Raw genomic sequence first — 17,009 nt, forward strand, 5'->3', positions numbered from 1 at the left:
GGCGCTTCATCGTTTCGTATTCGGCCACTGTTTCAGCTCTAACAGCTACATGGTAGAGAATTTCCCCGTAACTAAATAAAAGTTGTCAGAGAGATTGTTTCTCCCACATTTGGTGAATGATGACGTTCCTGTGTCTGATTTAAGTTTCTAATGGTTTATTAATTTTCATCCAAACCATCAACTTTTAAGGAGCTGATAATAAGGGCACCTGGGTGGCTCAGTGGTTGAGTGTCTGCCTTTGGCCCAGGGCGTGACCCCGGGGTCCTGGGATCGAGTTCCGCATCGGGCTCCCCGCAAGGAGCCTGCTTCCCCCTTTGCCTGTGTCTCTGCCTCTCTCTCTGTGTCTCTCATAAATAAGTAAATAAAATCTTTTTTTTTTTTTTTAAAGAGCTGATAATAGATTTTTTTTTTTGGCTTTGGGTAGGAAATAGGTTGCAAACATGGGGAAACCCAGATGGTACTGTATGAAAACCGGAGGTGTCAGAGCATCTTAAATTGTGGCGTGCTTGAAGACTAATGGCACCATAACCACTGAAGGCTTTTCATTTCACTTTACCAGGATAAAAAAAATTACACAAAGCTTTGTTGGGAGCTTATAAAACATTCTTCCCGTATTGAGCGTTGAGCCCAAGTTACTTCCTTCTGGAAAGCATAATTAAAAGAAAGTCCTCATTACTATTTTGACATGTCCCCTTCACTCCATTTAGCCACAGCATTTAAAAATGTGTGTCTTCCTTCTTGGATTTCTCAAAACTTGTTAACACACATGTACATTTTGTAGGAACTGTGAGTCACTGTTGAAGAGATTTAATGAAATGCTGAAGGGCAGGTTGGGTGTAGATCAGTCATAATTATTGGCAGCGACATAACGTATCGACGTACGCAAAGTGAAAGTGAAAAACATAGACTCGTGTCTAGCTGTTTGCTTGTCACAGAAAACCCAGGCCGCTGCAGCTCCAAGTGAGGTTTTGGCTGAAAACTAGAGGAGCAAAGTTTGGTGTGTTTAAGGGCTGGTTCATCCCACCCCCGAGTGGATCCTCCACTTCCCTAATTGCCCTGAGGGGTACGAACTACAGGCTGTGGCCAGCGAAGGCCAAGGCAGATGGGATCCAGGGGGAGAAGAGACAATGGGGAGAGTTTAAGTGGAACATAACAAGACAGGCTTGATTAATTAAAAGAAAATCTGCATTAAAAGAAATAGCTCTTGTAGCTCAAATGTTAGATGTGCTCGTCAGAATGAAACACAGAGAGGAGGAACCCTCACATGGTGGCTAACGGTGCGTGTAGGGCCCGGGCCCGGGGATGGAAGGTGAACTGTATTAGATGAGACGTCAGAGGGTGAGTCTATGCCGACGCCTTTTTGAGAATCGAGGCAATTGTGCAAATAATTTGGGTGAAAACACTTTTACCTTAATTGTTTAAGTATCTGAGGCCACTGCCTGTTTTGGAAAAAATCGACTTCCGTAACTCACTGCCTTAATGAACATTTCGATCTAGCAATGCCGCGGTCGACGTAGACGTAAGAGCGCAGTAATGTCTGAACTACAGTACGTGCCCTGCATTCATTCGTGTGTTCTTCTTCCTTTGCTTTCTCACCCCCCATTATGATCCGATATCCCAAAATGAGAAATAATGGCCTTTGGGACTTTTGCCTTTTGGTCTTTCCATTGTTGTGGCCGTTATGTCAGCTGTGCAAACATATTACTGATCGGTTGAACGTTTCAGGCATTTGGGCAGAAACGTCTTAAATTCTGAGACGGTTATTTAGATCTTTAACGACGTAGGTAGGACTTTACAGAAAACACATAAACCCAAAGCCAGTACTCGGTTCTTTTTTTTCCCCCGAGTGCACCGACTTTATTTTTAGGCTTGGAGACGTGAGCGTGGCATGGCCCGCCTTCTACGTTTTCACAGCCGCGTTACAGACCTGGGCCCTCCACATGATGCAGACTTGGGCCTGCGCTTGTGTCTTCCTTGCCGGGTGCCTCAGACACATTCTTCCTCTGCAGAGTTCTAGCCTAGGGTGTATTGAATGAATTTTTACAGTTTCCTTGTTTACTACTACTCATCCAGACAGTTTCCCATTAAGGCCTAATGTTAAATGATTATTTCTTTATGCTCTGAGAAGGCGATACAGATCTTAGGTGCAAAACCCATAGTGTATGTGAAATTCAGTACGTATGCAGAAAGAAAAAAAAAAATCACTATCAGTTGGGTGCATGAAATTCCAGGGAGCATCCTGACATCCGAGGTGACACTTTGCAGAACTATCACAGCTCTACCGTCCTCGGATTTAGTACATATACCAGATTTTCCTAGTTACTTCATTTACTACCTTCAAAACTGCGAAGCATTCGGGCATCACTTCCCATTTATTACCAGTGGGGGCAGCGGGGGGCGGGGGGGTGGGGTGGGGAGTATGTTATCCTTAGAGATTTATGCCGGTGGCAGGTAAAAAAATGTAAACTTATTTCAAAAAAAAATAGGATCTCCCTTATAATAAACAGATTCAACTGTTAAAGGTCAGGTTTCTTTCTGAGTTATGGTAATACTGCAGCAAATACTTTTATAAGTAATCAAAGATTCCCTAAATACAGGTACCTGTGTCGATGTAAATGTTAAAACATTCACAAATTATCCTTTCAACTTCTGTGATCTAAAAATCAATAGGGGGTCACCGGGTTTCATAGAATTGCTCTGCTTTTTCTTCCAACATAATTTAATAATACATTTTACAGATGTTGTTTAAACATTAGGCACAGATTGTTTTGTCAATAAAGCTAAACAGAGGCATGACACAAAAGCAAGGAAAACAGATGTAAAAAACAGTGCACCATGCAAGAAGCACTGGGTCATTTGTTTGCTATTCAACTGCAAAATGAAAGTGCAGGGTGTATAGTGATTTTCCTGGCCCAGAAACCACCTAGGGATGAAACAACTTCACACACAAAAGGTAATTTTATTAAGCAGGTGGTTTAACTTTTTCCCTCGAGAATTTCCGTGTAACCTACATTTAAGGTAGACTTCCTAATTGATCAAGGGAGTAACAGGTGCAGTATTTTTGAAAGGAGAAGGAGAAGTAGACTAACTCTCCGGCATGTTTCCGAGTGGCTTGTTGTTCTCCGAGTCCCAGCTAATTGCTACGCTTTTCACCTGGAGCGTCAATTCTAATAATATTAGCTTTACGGGCACTGACTGTGGGCTTTAGATTACAGCAATCGGTAACACTCACTAGATAAAATACCGTCTAGTTGCTCATAAGAAAAAATATCGAAATCAGTCAAAAAAAAATGTCTAGCTTGCATATTGCCTGAGACAGGGCTGGCGGGGTGCCAGCCGGGCGGGGTGTTGTTGGGAAAGCCCAGCAAACAGCTCGCAGGGAAGGGAGCTGGGAATCTAGAAACCTTCAGGTATCGTCATGTCAGGGAGTCTTAGGAGTTCAACAGAGACGCCGCTTCTGGCTGCAGAGTCTAAAAGTTTCCAGCCAACAGCCCCCCTTTGAAAATATGACTCCGCAGTCGGCTAAGCGTACTTGGTTGTGTGTGCATTTACAGCAGAATTTTTTTTTAATTTTTAGTTTTTTAATTTTTAGAATATTTTCTTTATTTATTTACTCACGAGAATCAGAAAGAGAGAGAGAGAGAGAGGCAGAGACACAGGCAGAGGGAGAAGCAGGCTCCATGCAGGGAGCCCGACGTGGGACTCGATCCCGGGACTCCAGGGTCATGCCCTGAGCCGAAGGCGGGTGCTAAACCGCTGAGCCACCCAGGCGTCCCCAAAGTGGGCTTTAAAACGAAGTCTGTATGAGACAAAGAAAGTACACTATATAACCATAAAGTAGAAAATCCAACAAGGAGATATCCCAATTGTAAGTTTTATCTCCATAAACATGGAAGAAGCCAAATGCATGAAATAGTAATAACAGACATGAAGGAACTAATCTGTGGGGGACAAGGATAGTAGGGAACTGTCGTAGACTCCACTGAAGTTAATAGACAGATGATCTAAACAGAAAATCAAGGAGAAAATGTGTTTGGATGAATGGCGCATTGGAACGTGTGGACTTAACAGCTATGCAAGGGCAGAGGAGGAGGGAGGTGCGGGCTGCGGGCGGTGGCTCTGGAAGGCCGCAGGGTGGGGCAAGCGCTGTGTGTCCCCGGGCAGCGTTCAGAGCAGTTCGGGACCACACAGAGGTGTGAGGCCTATGGGCCACCTGCCACCTGCTCGAGTACCTGAGGACCACGCCCGGGGCGGGGGGGGGGGGGGGGCTGCGGCTCAGGGAGGGGGCGAGTTTATCCCCCACGAGCCTCCTGGTGATGCCTTTCTGGGCTGCGACACCGGGCGGTGGGGGTGGTGGTGATCGACCTTGAACTAGGGCAGCAGGACTCGCCGCCAGGCCTGACGAAGCCAGACTGGCCGTTTTTGGGGTCGCAGTGCAATTACCTGGTGGGAGAAATGGGAAGAACCTGGCCGCGTGTGGTGCAAGCTGTTAGAGCAGGACCCAGGGAAGAGCGGGCACCCAGGGTGGCTGAGCCACCAGCGCCCCCGGAGCCTCATGACCGCGTGCAACTCACACGGGGCGAGGAAGGGACGCGCTGAGCCGCAGCATCTCGGGTGTCTTCCCCACGCCTCGCCCGCTGACACACGTGTCCTTGACCCAGTCGCTGTGTGTCCGCGGGCCACAGCTTCCTCTGCTGCAGTGCACGGGAGGGACCCTCCGGTGGGACTGCGTCCCCGCACCCCGCCGGCCTATGCTGGCCTGCCCGAGCCTGCGATCCACCTAGAAGCACCGAGAAGCACCGAGAAGCGAGGCGATCGCTGCAAAACTGACTCCGCCTGGGCCTTGGGCCAGGGGTCGGGGAGACAACCCCGGGTCCTCCGGATACAGAGAAATACAGGGAAATTCATTTAAAAAGTCGCTCTTTTTCCTTCATCTTAAATAAGCAGATCAAGCAACCGTAAAATAAAAACTGGGTTGAAATTAAACATTATCACAAGACACGAACAACATGTGTGCTGTCATTGTCGGATTCATAATAAAGATAAATCAGTTGTCTCGAGCAGTGCGCTCGGAGCCTGTGAAGGGCATGACAGATAAGAGGCTTGAAATTTCTGAAGTTGCTGTGCAGCAAAGTTTGGCTTTTCCCCAGGCGTCCCATCTTTTTCTCCCGTAATTTCGTACGTGACGAACTTTTCCAGCGGGTGCATTAATAACCTAGAAGTAATGGGTTGTCAGGTGTCAGTTAGATAAGATTAAGCCTCATCCGTGCGCCTCCTCGAGGGGGCTTGCAGGTCAGGAGAAGGTTCTGGGCGGCGTGGCTGCCTCGTGCCCCGCCCGCGCCCCGTGGCGCTGCTCCCTGAGGCCTGGCACCTGCTCCAGACATGCACCCCGCGCAGCCGCGGGCCTGGGGCCCCGACTGTGCGCGACAAGGGCACACATGTCCCAGCCGCCTCCTTCCTGTAGACTGATTGATTCCAGGGTTTCAAACGTTCCTGTCTTGTCCTGGGAGGGAGCCCCGCAAGGGGTCAGGGCCTCCGCTGAGAGGGCCGGCGAGGCCCTGGGCGTTCCGAGGTTCCTAGCGAGTCCGGTGTAGGTCTCTTCTTGTCAGATGGGTCTTAAGTGTGTTTACATAAGTTTTCCTTTCTGGTATTTTCTGCTTGCACAGACCTGATCGCCACCGATCCTGTGTCCCCGTTGCCGAGGCTGGGCCCGGGGGTGGCCGCTGAGCCCCGAAGGGCCGCCAAGCTGTGCGCACAGACCCCTCGGCCCTCTCTTACCTCGTCACCACCTCGCTTTGGGCTGCACCCGCCTAAAGCAAACGGCAGTCCTGAGTGGTTAAAAAAAAAATCAGCCCAAAATATATTTTAAAAAAGAGGGGTGGGGGTGCAAATGTTGCCTCCTGGTTGAATAAAACCAATTCTCTCAAAGGGCGGGGAGGAAACGTTTCTGGGGGAAACGTCCTCTGGGATGTGTGGGCCCCGTGGCTCCCGTGGCTCCCGTGTGTGAATACCCAGAGTTTTGGGTAGACGCTTAGGTTTTTGTTTTGCTTCCTTCTTGATTTTTAGGGGGAAAGGGAACATTCACAGCCGACCAGCCAACCAGACGGTAACCTCCAACAGCGCGATGCCCGTACCTCTGGCAGGACAGGGCTCTCCCTGTCACCATTGATGCTTCCCTTTTTACTTCCATTCTTATGAGGCTTTTAAGCCTGACCCAGGAGTATGGGAAATAATGAATTACTATCCCGGGCTCTTGACACCTGAACAATAACAAATAAACAACAACAACAACAAAAAAAACCCTTAATCTGTCGCCATCCTTGAGAGCTCTTCTTTCCCTCTTTACCCTCTTAACCAATGTGACTAAAGGACCTCATGCCTCCCGAGATGTGATTTGATGGCTGGAGAAGGGAAAAGGCCTTTGCTTTCCCAAATACCACTTTTTCAAGGCCAGTGGGGGAATTAGTGGTCTTGGGTTCTAAATGTAATTCAGCTTTAAAAAAAAAAAAAAAAGGATTTCCTGTCATTGGAGAGACCTGGCTTAATGTTGTTAAAATCACTATATTTTAAGATTCGTAGATTGCCTAGGGATGGAAGTCAAACGCACTGTGATTGAAAAATATGTGTATTTAAGTTTCCAGTGCTTTCTACCCTAGGACACTGGTTTGAGTGTAAATCAGTCGTTTTGAGAGTTGTCGTCCACTTGCGGGGTTTGTTGGCCTCTATCCCTTGAACATCTGCTATGGTTGACTTTATTTGATTCCTACTTTGGGTCAGAGTTCATATGTGCTTGGAAAGGGCAGGGAGTAGGGGATGTTGAAAAAGCACATGGAAAGAACTGGACATGTCCAAAGACGTCAGATCTCAGCTCCCACGGCTGGTCACCTGGCAGTCCTGTTTACAAAAAGGAGAGTACAAGAGGTTATGGCAGAGATTCCCACCCTTAGGGCCAAGTAGTGGGGGCTGAGTGGGACTAGGGGCCAGAAGAGGCATATCGAAATCGTTTTGAGTGAACGTAGTATAAAAGAGCCTATCGGGAATTAACTTTTGATTTCGGTCGTGCTATTTAAGATTCCAAATAACAAAGGGATATGAGATTTTGAAGTTTATGAAAAGGGAGCCTGGATTAAAATTTTAGGAGCACTATGTTTAAGAAGGTCAGAGCCCAATCCTGGATGGGATTTTTTTTTAAATATTTTATTTATTTATTCATGAGAGACACACAGAGAGAGGCAGAGACACAGGGAGAGGGAGAAGCAGGCTCCCTGCGAGGAGCCCCGATGTGGGACTCGATCCCGGGACCCCGGGATCACGCCCTGAGCTGAAAGCAGACGCTCCACCGCTGAGCCACCCGGGCATCCCCGACCTGGATGGGATTTTATGCATCATTTGACAGATGGGGCTCAGGGCTTTACAATGTGAGGCTGCTAATTAGAGGCAAGGATGGGGCCGATTTCCTTGTTCAGCACCTCTTCCTTTCTACCATTACGGATTTATTATTAACAGATTTATTAAGATACAACTCACACACCATGAGGTTCACCCATCTAAATTGTACAACTCAAAAAAAAAAAAGCGTACAACTCAATGGTTTTTAGTATATTCCACAGATACTGTGTAACTGTCGCCATAATCAATTCTAGAGCATTTTTACTACCTGGGAAAGAAGCCCTGTAGGGGTCCCTGCGTGACTCAGTCCGTTGAGCATCCAACTCTTGATTTTGGCTCTGGTCATGATCTCAGGGTCTTGAGATTGAGCTTCCGCATTCGGCTCCACGTTCAGCGGGGTGTCAGCTCAAGATTCTCTCTCTCTCCCACTGCCCTTTCACTCCCGCTCACTCTCTCTCTCAAAAACATCCTTAAAATATATATATATATTATATTTATGTATAAATATATTATATATAAATAATAAATTCATATATTTTATATATATAAATAAATATATATATTTTATAAATAAATATTTATATACATTTATATATAAAATATATTAACCCTGTTCCCTTTAGCTATTGCTCCTCCCACACTTCCACCCCTCATGCTCCGTCTTTAATGATTTACCTACTATCCTGGACATTTCCCATCGATGTGATCATGTAAACATGTAGCCCTTAGGGACTGGCTCCTTTCACTCCGCGTATTGTTTTCAAGGTTCATGGATGTAGCAGGTAGCGGTGCTAGGCTCCCCTTTGTGGCTGAGGAAGGTTCCCTTGTCGAGACAGACCCCGTTTTGTTTATCCATTCATCAGTTGCTGTGCATTTGGGTTGTGTCCACCTTTTGTGGTCAGTAGCGTTCAGGTTCAGGTTTCGGGACCATTAGGTATTTTTGAGAATCATAACGACAGCGTCTCAACAAACCCTTGCCTTTGGTCTTAAATTTTCAAAGCTCTTTTCATAGACGTCCACGCACGAGGTCATCACAGTTGCCGCACCTGAATGCTCCTGCGAGCTCAGAGCCGTGAGAGTGGCAGTTTTCCCACTCGATTCTCACACCCTTCTCCCTAGACGCTGCTCTGACCCACCCCGTCCTTGGCCAGTGTTTTGACCGTAATAGCGCTGAGTGATATTGTGCAAAGGAAAGGAGAGCCGCTCAAGTGAAACACACAGTCTCCCTATTTCCTCAGTGTGACTTAGATGACCATTAGCGTTTTCCAAAGCCTTGCTAAGTTCCAGGAGGAGGTTATCCTATTTGTTTACTGCCTTCCTTTGAAAAATTTTGTCATATACTCCAACGGAGAGATTATTATTATTATTTTTTTTTGCCTGTTAGTATAATTGGCTCCATTTGCATTTAAGGCCTCCAAGTTACATTGTGATACGCATCAGAGAGAACCCAGGTTTCAAGCTTTACTGATTGAAGCAGAAGTTCGATGAACCTTCTAAGGGGTAGACATGGACCTCCATTCGGGCCAGGCTTCATTATGCCATCCTGTAGTCTCACTTGTGACCGGGTGAAAGCAGAAATCAAGCTAAATTTCGAGATACCCTTCCTTGGAGTGGAGATTCCAGGCCTGGGAAGTTTTGGGCCAGGGAAGCCTTGGGTTGCTAAGGCAACTAAAGGAAAGATCCTTCAGAAAGGAAGTTGCTCAGAGACCCTCCATCGGGGGGACCGGGAGTCTACTCTGTACCCCTTATGTACACCAGGGCCGGTTACCATTCTCACACAAGCGGGTTGCAATTCCAATCACGCAGAGGAAGTTTTACTTGGGGAAAAAAATGTGTATTTGATCATTTGGGTGGCCGTACAGCCCAATTGCCTGGAATATTCATGGTTTATGCCTATTGCCCAACATAATTATTTATAGTGCCCATTTACTCTCAAAAGTATCTGACCTTCAGTGATAAATTATGCAGCCCTCCTATTTATAATGGAAATTGGCAGAACATTAAGATTTGTTTGAAATAAACGTATTTATTCTGCATGATGTTTAAGGGATGCCTAGTTAGATGCAATTTTGTTTACTTCTTGTGAAAATGGGAAAATTAGAATTTATACAAAAAATGGTTCAGCTTAAACCAAAGAGAGATACATCAGTCCTTTGAAGATATTATTATACCTACTTGAGCTTTTTCAATACTATAGGAGGTTCTCTTATCCTAGATTGCCTTGTCACATGTTCATTGTGCCAATAACCTTTAACATTCCATATCCCTTAAGCAAACCACTATTTTTGTTTTACATTTGTGCAGTTATACAAACTCAAATTTGGCAAATTGTCATATTTCAGTAAATATTGTACAAATACTATTTTATTACATATGCTTTATGTCATATCATGGATACCTAAGATATTTTTAACTGTTGAGCATTTCTCATGCTAGTTCTGGCAAGATATCCCTATAATTTGTTCCATTGAGTTTGGAGCCTGGTGCTTTAGTGATGTAGAAAGTCATGGGTAGTAGCAGAAGAAATAGAGATGGGCCACTAAAGGAGCACCCCTTGCTTTGAATTCAAGTCAGATTAAAGGTTTTAGCAAGCTTTCATATATATATATATATATATATATATATATATATATATATATATATATATATGCTTTTATTATATATAAAATAATATATATATATAATTTATATATTTATATATATTTATATAGAATAAAAAATCAGGTTATGATTTGCTTTCAAGGAAAACTTACCATAATATATAATGAGGTGATGAAATATTTGAAAGTTTATTTCAACATTTAATACATGGGTTTGTTATTACTTTGCATTATAGTTTTCAAATAATTAGTAATTTTTTTCACTAGTTGCTTTAAAGAAAATTTTATATGTAATTCATTTCCTCAGTGGTCTTAGACAACTACCGCTCTTTCTAGAGTAATTTGACAAATACACTCATCAATGCTAGAGAAGGGGAATCTTCTCAGACTGCTGATTGATGGGCTTATTGTGATCTGAGGAAATTTCAATATTCTGTTTCTAGAATGGATGGAGAGCAGAGCATGTGCTCCCTTCTCCCCTCCTGTCCACTCCCCTCTCCCACCCTCAGACACACAGATGATGTATTGCAGTCCTGGAACTGTTGGATCCGGAGGAGGTTGAGAAACTGGAAAAAGGTGCCAAAAACATGATTTCATAAGGTTTGACTTGAGATTGAGTCAACTTTCTTGAGTGTCTTAAAATCGTGTTTTATGAAATTTTATTCCACAAAGAAAGGGAGTGTGGAAGGCTTGGACCCTGAAGACTGCCAGTTATGGATCATTAAATTCAATAAGTAAATGTAAATCTGAAATGAAGAAATCCAACAAAAGATTTTGAGGTGGATTTTTGTTTAAAAGAACAGAGAGTTATTTGATAGATGATAGCTAGAACGCATTCCCTGCAGGGTCTGTTTATAAAACAGGCCTTCAAGTTATTAGGAAATGCTGACTTTCAAAATTTAAAACACATAGTGTATATAGTTTTATTTAAATGATGGTGATAAAGTTGAAAGAAATACTAGGAAGGAAATTCATGGAATAGGATAGGAAGAAAAAGAACGAAATTCTGGAGTTCAGCAACTAGCTTCCGACGTGAAATTTAATATTTGAGCAATTTTCACAAGTCTTAATTCCATAAAAATATTTATAGAGATCTACCTAAATGAATTATATAGAGATTAAATATTATATTTACTTGCTGCTTATTTTTAATTGATGAAGAATAGTATGTGTATTAATCACCAGCACTTATTCTTAAGAACGCATGGTTTTAATTTTTACCAAGTATGTACATAGGTATTCCTAACTAACACCTAAATATTAATCAAGAATGACTGTAACTAATGCTTCATTTAATTGATAGTCTAGGTATAGAAGGCGTCTTTACTAACATATCTTGCTATTTAATGAAATCATCTGCTTCATATCCAATTGATGTAATTTTAGCTCCTTGGGCATAGGAGGGTACTGTATGATGACACTTCTCCATTCTTAAATGGGTAGCTCCCTTTGTGTTGACTATTCACTAAACCTCGATGGCAAGAGACACTATGGGGATGACTGTCATTGTGTAGAAACTATAGCATTTTGATTTCATGTGGCCGGCTGAGTTGGCCGGGGCATGCTGAAGGAACACCGGGGGCTCCCCTCAGTCCTCAGTAAACAAGTAGGTGGCAAACACTGAGGAACAGGACCGAATAAAGGAGAAAATGCCTTTGGAAGGTGAACAAGTCTCCTCCCCCTAGTTTTGTTAGTATTACAGAGAGCTCGTACTGTGGAAGACAAAAGGCGGAAGAGGAAAGGGCAAAGCCATGTGGAAGATGTTGTCTGTGGAACCGGGAAAATGCACCCTGTGATTGGTTCTACTGGATGCCCACTGTGATCCCGCCCCCCTTCCTGGTTCTCACAAAGAGAAAACTAAACTTGGCCGTCTGGTTTTGTAGGAAGTAACCAGGGCAAGGAGTAGAGGATAAACTAAAGGGCAAAGGTCAGCTTCAGAAAGCTGCATTACTAGATCTTGGTCAGGAAACTGTTCAGGTACCCAAAAATGGGGAATGAGAAGAGACAGGTAGGATTAGCAGAATGGGGGAAAAAACAACAACAACAACAACAACAAACTGCCCAACTTTAAAGTCTGATGATCGCTAAGCACGTAGGGGGCAGGGGCAAAAAAAAGAAAGACTAAAGGAAAGCTTCCTGTATCTCTTTTTAGCATAACTCGGGATTCATCTCCCATTCTCCTATTTTAAAAATGCAAAGAATTAAATTCAATTTTGAGATGACCCCACATCTCAGATTTTTGAAGCTTTGCTCCTCTTGCAACCTCTCATTCCCCCTTAGTAGAACTCTAGGCCTAAACAGGTAACTTAGGGTGAACAGAAATACACCTCTGTTTATGTTGACATGGAATGAAGCTGTAAGGCCAATCCATTTTCTTCCCGTCCTTGGTGAAGTGTCTTGTTTCAAAAGGGGGTAACTTGGTCATGGGAAGAAATTCTAATCCATGATGCTATGAAAAAAGGAAATTTAAGAATTCTCTTCCTAACTCAGTCTTCTACCACCTAAGGGGTGTCTGGTTCTTAAAAAAAAAAAAAATAGTTCACACAAAAATACTGTGTTTTCAAAGCAAAATGGGATTTATTTAAAAAAAATGTATACTTTGATGTTTGGGATGTGACATGAAAAGGCCACAGGGTATTCCCCAACCATAACGCTTAGAACTCAGAGGTTTACCTTTCTAAATGCCCAATTTATGACAAATTTGAGCCACATTCTATTAAACCAAGGCGTGAGGCTATTTTAATGAGTAAGAAGAACTGTCCTGTTGTCATGTATTCCTCACAGTGTACATCTAAGTTTTAAGGGCTGTGATGTTTGGACATCACTTGTAAAAGTCTCCTCTTACATCTCTAAACTAACACACTTTTAAAAGAGACCTTATGAATATGGAAAATGCTAAAGATTATGTCTATTTCATGGGTATATTTTGTCTTAAGCTGTTTTGTGGTTATTGGAGAGTAGATTTTTTTTTATTGGACACTCGAATTGGAATTTCATCCTTCTCTTTTTCTTTTCTCTTCAAAAACATTGTTTCTTCTTATGTTGAAGTTCTAATATATATTTATGTACTCACACAAAGCTACAGATATATCTTTGAACGCACACACCACAGACGAGCTTAAAATATCTGTTTTACTGATGCTTCTCGAAATGAGTGTTCTAAGAAGGAAATACGTTCATGTAAGTTTACATAAAACCTAAGGGTCTTTTTTTGGTTCAGTGTTTAGAAAATTCTTGATAATTTAGAATCTTCCACAATGGAAAGTAAAGCATTCAGTCACAAAAGCGGGGAGGATGAGACGCAAGGTCAAAGGGCATTTTAGAAACAAACAGCTGGACCAGTTTATTTAAACAGATACAGGGATGGGGGAACTGACCTCTGTTTGACTTATAGTGGGAGGAGCAAGAATGTCATTTTATTACTTTGCCCAGAAGGAAAATGTTTTTGTATCTGAATTCACCCTGAAGCCATCTAAACACATGGCTTTACTGTATATAGCATAATTCCAGAGAGAGTATATAGAAGACAGTCTAAGATAAAATACACTAAATAGAACCAAATGTTGAGATGGTCTTAAAATCGAAAAGATGCTGTTGTTTAAAAAAAAATAAAATCTTTGCTATTTACTTAAGTTATTTTCAGATAAAGATGCCCACCATGAGACCAGATAATATTATCAGTGTTTCATGTAAGTATAGGAAGCATAATCCAATAAGATTCTGAGAGTTTACGTATTGATAATGTTCATTATATTCAAAAATCGTTCTAAATTTATTTTCAAAAGTGCGATGTTCTAAGCGTACCTACTAATGGCGTCAAATAGTTTGGACAAAGTGATGAAGGGTTCTGAGGTTTTCAGTTTCTAAAAATTTTTATTTTATTAAATGCATGGATTCTCACCTTTGTATCTACATATCCTATAGGTAGCCTACCATCTGTGTTGTCAGTAACAGCAAATGGCTCTTGCCACCGAGACAGAAGAAAATAGCACCTGGTACCTGTGGCCTCTTAGCTAAAAGGCTGTGATGAGGTACTCGCTCTCTACATGGGGGCCAGAGCAGGTGTGGAGTAACTGCATGTAATGATGGCCCCCGGAGACCTTGAGGGGCACGCAGACAAACCTCAGCATACTGAGCAGAGAGTGTGGCCCAGATGATGAGTGGACGCAACACCCAAGAGGAACTTTCATTCTAGAAGGAACTCATTAAGATTTCATGGATGTTTGGGGCACCTGGGTGGCTTAGTTGGTTAAACATCTGACTCTTGATTTCGGCTCAAGTCATGATCTCAGGGAGGTGAGGTCTAGCCCACTTCGGGCTCCGCGCTGGGCATGGAACCTGTTTAAGATTCTCCCTCTTTGCCCCTCCCCTCTGTGTTCATTTCCCGCAGCCCCCCCCCCTCCCCCCCCCCCCCCCCCCCCGGTCTCAAATACAAAAAGGAATCAGGGATGTCCAACCTAGGGAAGAGAGGGGAGAAACCTGTGGGACATGATGCGTGGTGGGTATAGTTTTCGGTTCCCCCAAGGAGCTGTCCTGTGAAATTACCTGATTCTAGATTGAATAACGCAAAACCTTCTCATAGTCACCTTGTCCATAGATGGAGAGCACTTTCAGGTAAGGCTGCAAGGGCTTTATCAGAAACAATCCAGCAGAGGCTACCTGTCTACTTGGTGGGGAAATCATAGAGGGGATTCGTGTCAGTGACCAACCCAGGTGACAGGGAAAGCCCTTTTCAAACCTGAGGTTTAATTTTCCTATGATTCCTTGGGTGTGATGGTCATGGCTTCAAACCTGAGTCGGTTCTTATGAACTGGTCTTTGGAAATCTGAACGTATGAGTGTGAAGGAAGCGATCTTTAGGATCCAGATAAGTCACTGGATCTTCTGATGCGTAGCCTTATCTTTGTCCATATGCACAAACAGTACAGTCATCAAAATTCCCAGTCTACAAATGTTCAGTCATGCTTATTCCCAGACTCAACAGTAGGGTTGTTGCCAGTGGTGACTGGCTCAAAACCAGATCCTTTTTAGATATCTGGTTAGTCCGGAATATTCTAGATGGGTGGCACAGGAGTGGCCATGCTCTTGTCAGGATGTTGGGGGAGGAGGTGTTCACTACCATTTGCCAGCTGTATGTCATTCAGCAAGTCATGAACATCTCTTGGGTAACATGTGACCTCCAATAAGTCACTTAATTTCTCTGAGCCTTGGCTTCTCGTCTGTTTAAAAAGGTGCTCTCCCTATTTTTAGATGAATAGTAAAAGTCCTATCCACAAAATAAGATGTTTTTAAAAGGACTTTTAAAAAATGTTATCAGAGTTCCCTTCCTCTAAAAGCCTGCAGGTTATGAACAGAACCATAGATAAAGAGCTGGGTTTTCGTTTTTTTTTTTTTTCCTCTTTTACCTATATTAGTTACTCTGAAAATTACTTTTGGTATATGTGGAATATTAATATTAAATAATTTTCTAATTGGTCATGCAGTGAAGGCAGCTAATGAAAAAGCAGATTTTTTTTTTCATTTTAATTGGTTATTTCACATGGTGTTTGTGCTACACCTGTGCTTATAATGAGAATGGAGAATTAATCTAACCTTCTGCTCACATGATTCCAATTTTCATGGTTTATACAAGATAATGATAACCTGATTTGCAACACAATTTGTTGTAGATCTGTGTTTTAAATATTTTTATTAGCCAGTTCGGGGACTTCATATACAAGACCTGATAAACTACCTATTGCCAGTAAGAGTTAACACTAATGGTGGCCTTTTAGTTAGATTCCAGTTTCATTATTGACTTTAATTACTTTTCCGATAATAAAAGAACATAAGAATATAGGATACTGAGAATCTTAAAATGTCATGAAGCATGTATTTTTATTTTAAGAACCTGTCCCTCTCTGTGTAGTGGTTTGTTTTTGTAGGAACGATTTTCCTTCCTGAGTGGGCAGATTTACAAACTGGACTTCATACTGGCCTGTGGATCCTTGGATCATTATTAAACTTTCCATTGTATTTTTTTTATGTCCTGCTCGTGTCCAATATATTCAAATTGGAGTTGATAACTACAAGCACTTTACGTTTTCAGAATTTAGTACGTCCCACTCGTTTTCTGTATCTGATACGCAATTCTTAGCATTACGCCATACGGGTGGACCTTCCGAGTCAGAAATTCAGACATCTCACAAGCTTGACTTTGTAAAGGCTTGTAACTCACCACTTAAAAGAAATTTCAGTGGCTGGCCACCTTTTGAGAGGCTGCACAAATTGTAAAACAAAACAAAACAAAACAAAACAAAAAAACCCAAAATAAGCCTTATTAAGACACTTAAGTGACTTAATAAGATGTTTTGTTACACATTTCCAGGACTAGCTGGAGAAAGCAATAATATAAGTTCAATTACTGTATAGCTGTGACCTCGCCTTGACCTTAGACTTTGCATAAAGAGCCAAAAAAAAAGCCACCCCAAGAAATCTCCACAAGGAATGCGTTTCTCTGAAGTCCCCAGCAGTGTGAGTTAGTGGTGATAAACTCCAGACATTCCCTCATTTGATGGTGTGCTCCCATCCCAGTTCATTATCTTAATAGTGGGCATTAAAATAGAATTAGGTTTGCAAGAGGTAGGGAAGGTTTTGATAAAAACTGTAAAAAAGAAGTCAGAGAACATAAGATTGAAATGTCACTAATTAGGAGAGGTAACAGATGCCCTTATGAACATCTTGCTCCCTCCACCAAATCCCCCCCACCCCCCACACACACACTTGCCATTGAAAAAGAGTGGTGGCTCGTATTGTTTCCTGAAAACTCTGCTAATTCCCCCATGAAAAGATGAAATGGAAGTGTCCAACTGTGGTAAAACAGGCAAACATGAATCAACTCAGAAACCCCAAGCCTGTGCGCTCAGAGGTCACCGGGGGTTGCAGGTTGTGGGGCATGTGAAGCGGCGCCCAGGGCAGCGCAGGGGACCGTTTTTTGCCCAGAATCTGGCCTGGCTCTCCCTGTGATCCGCTTCTCCTCTTC

The 17,009-nt window shown here is 42.8% G+C and overlaps 1 protein-coding gene across 4 annotated transcripts in view; it reads left to right on the forward strand.

Annotated features, from left to right (window-relative positions):
* Window positions 1–17,009, forward strand: part of MEIS1 (Meis homeobox 1) — a 137,506-nt gene that overhangs the window by 114,881 nt on the left and 5,616 nt on the right. The gene's annotated exons all lie outside the window — the stretch shown is intronic.

This window comes from Vulpes vulpes, chromosome 16 (assembly GCF_048418805.1).
Source record: "Vulpes vulpes isolate BD-2025 chromosome 16, VulVul3, whole genome shotgun sequence".
Classification (NCBI taxonomy): domain Eukaryota; kingdom Metazoa; phylum Chordata; class Mammalia; order Carnivora; family Canidae; genus Vulpes; species Vulpes vulpes.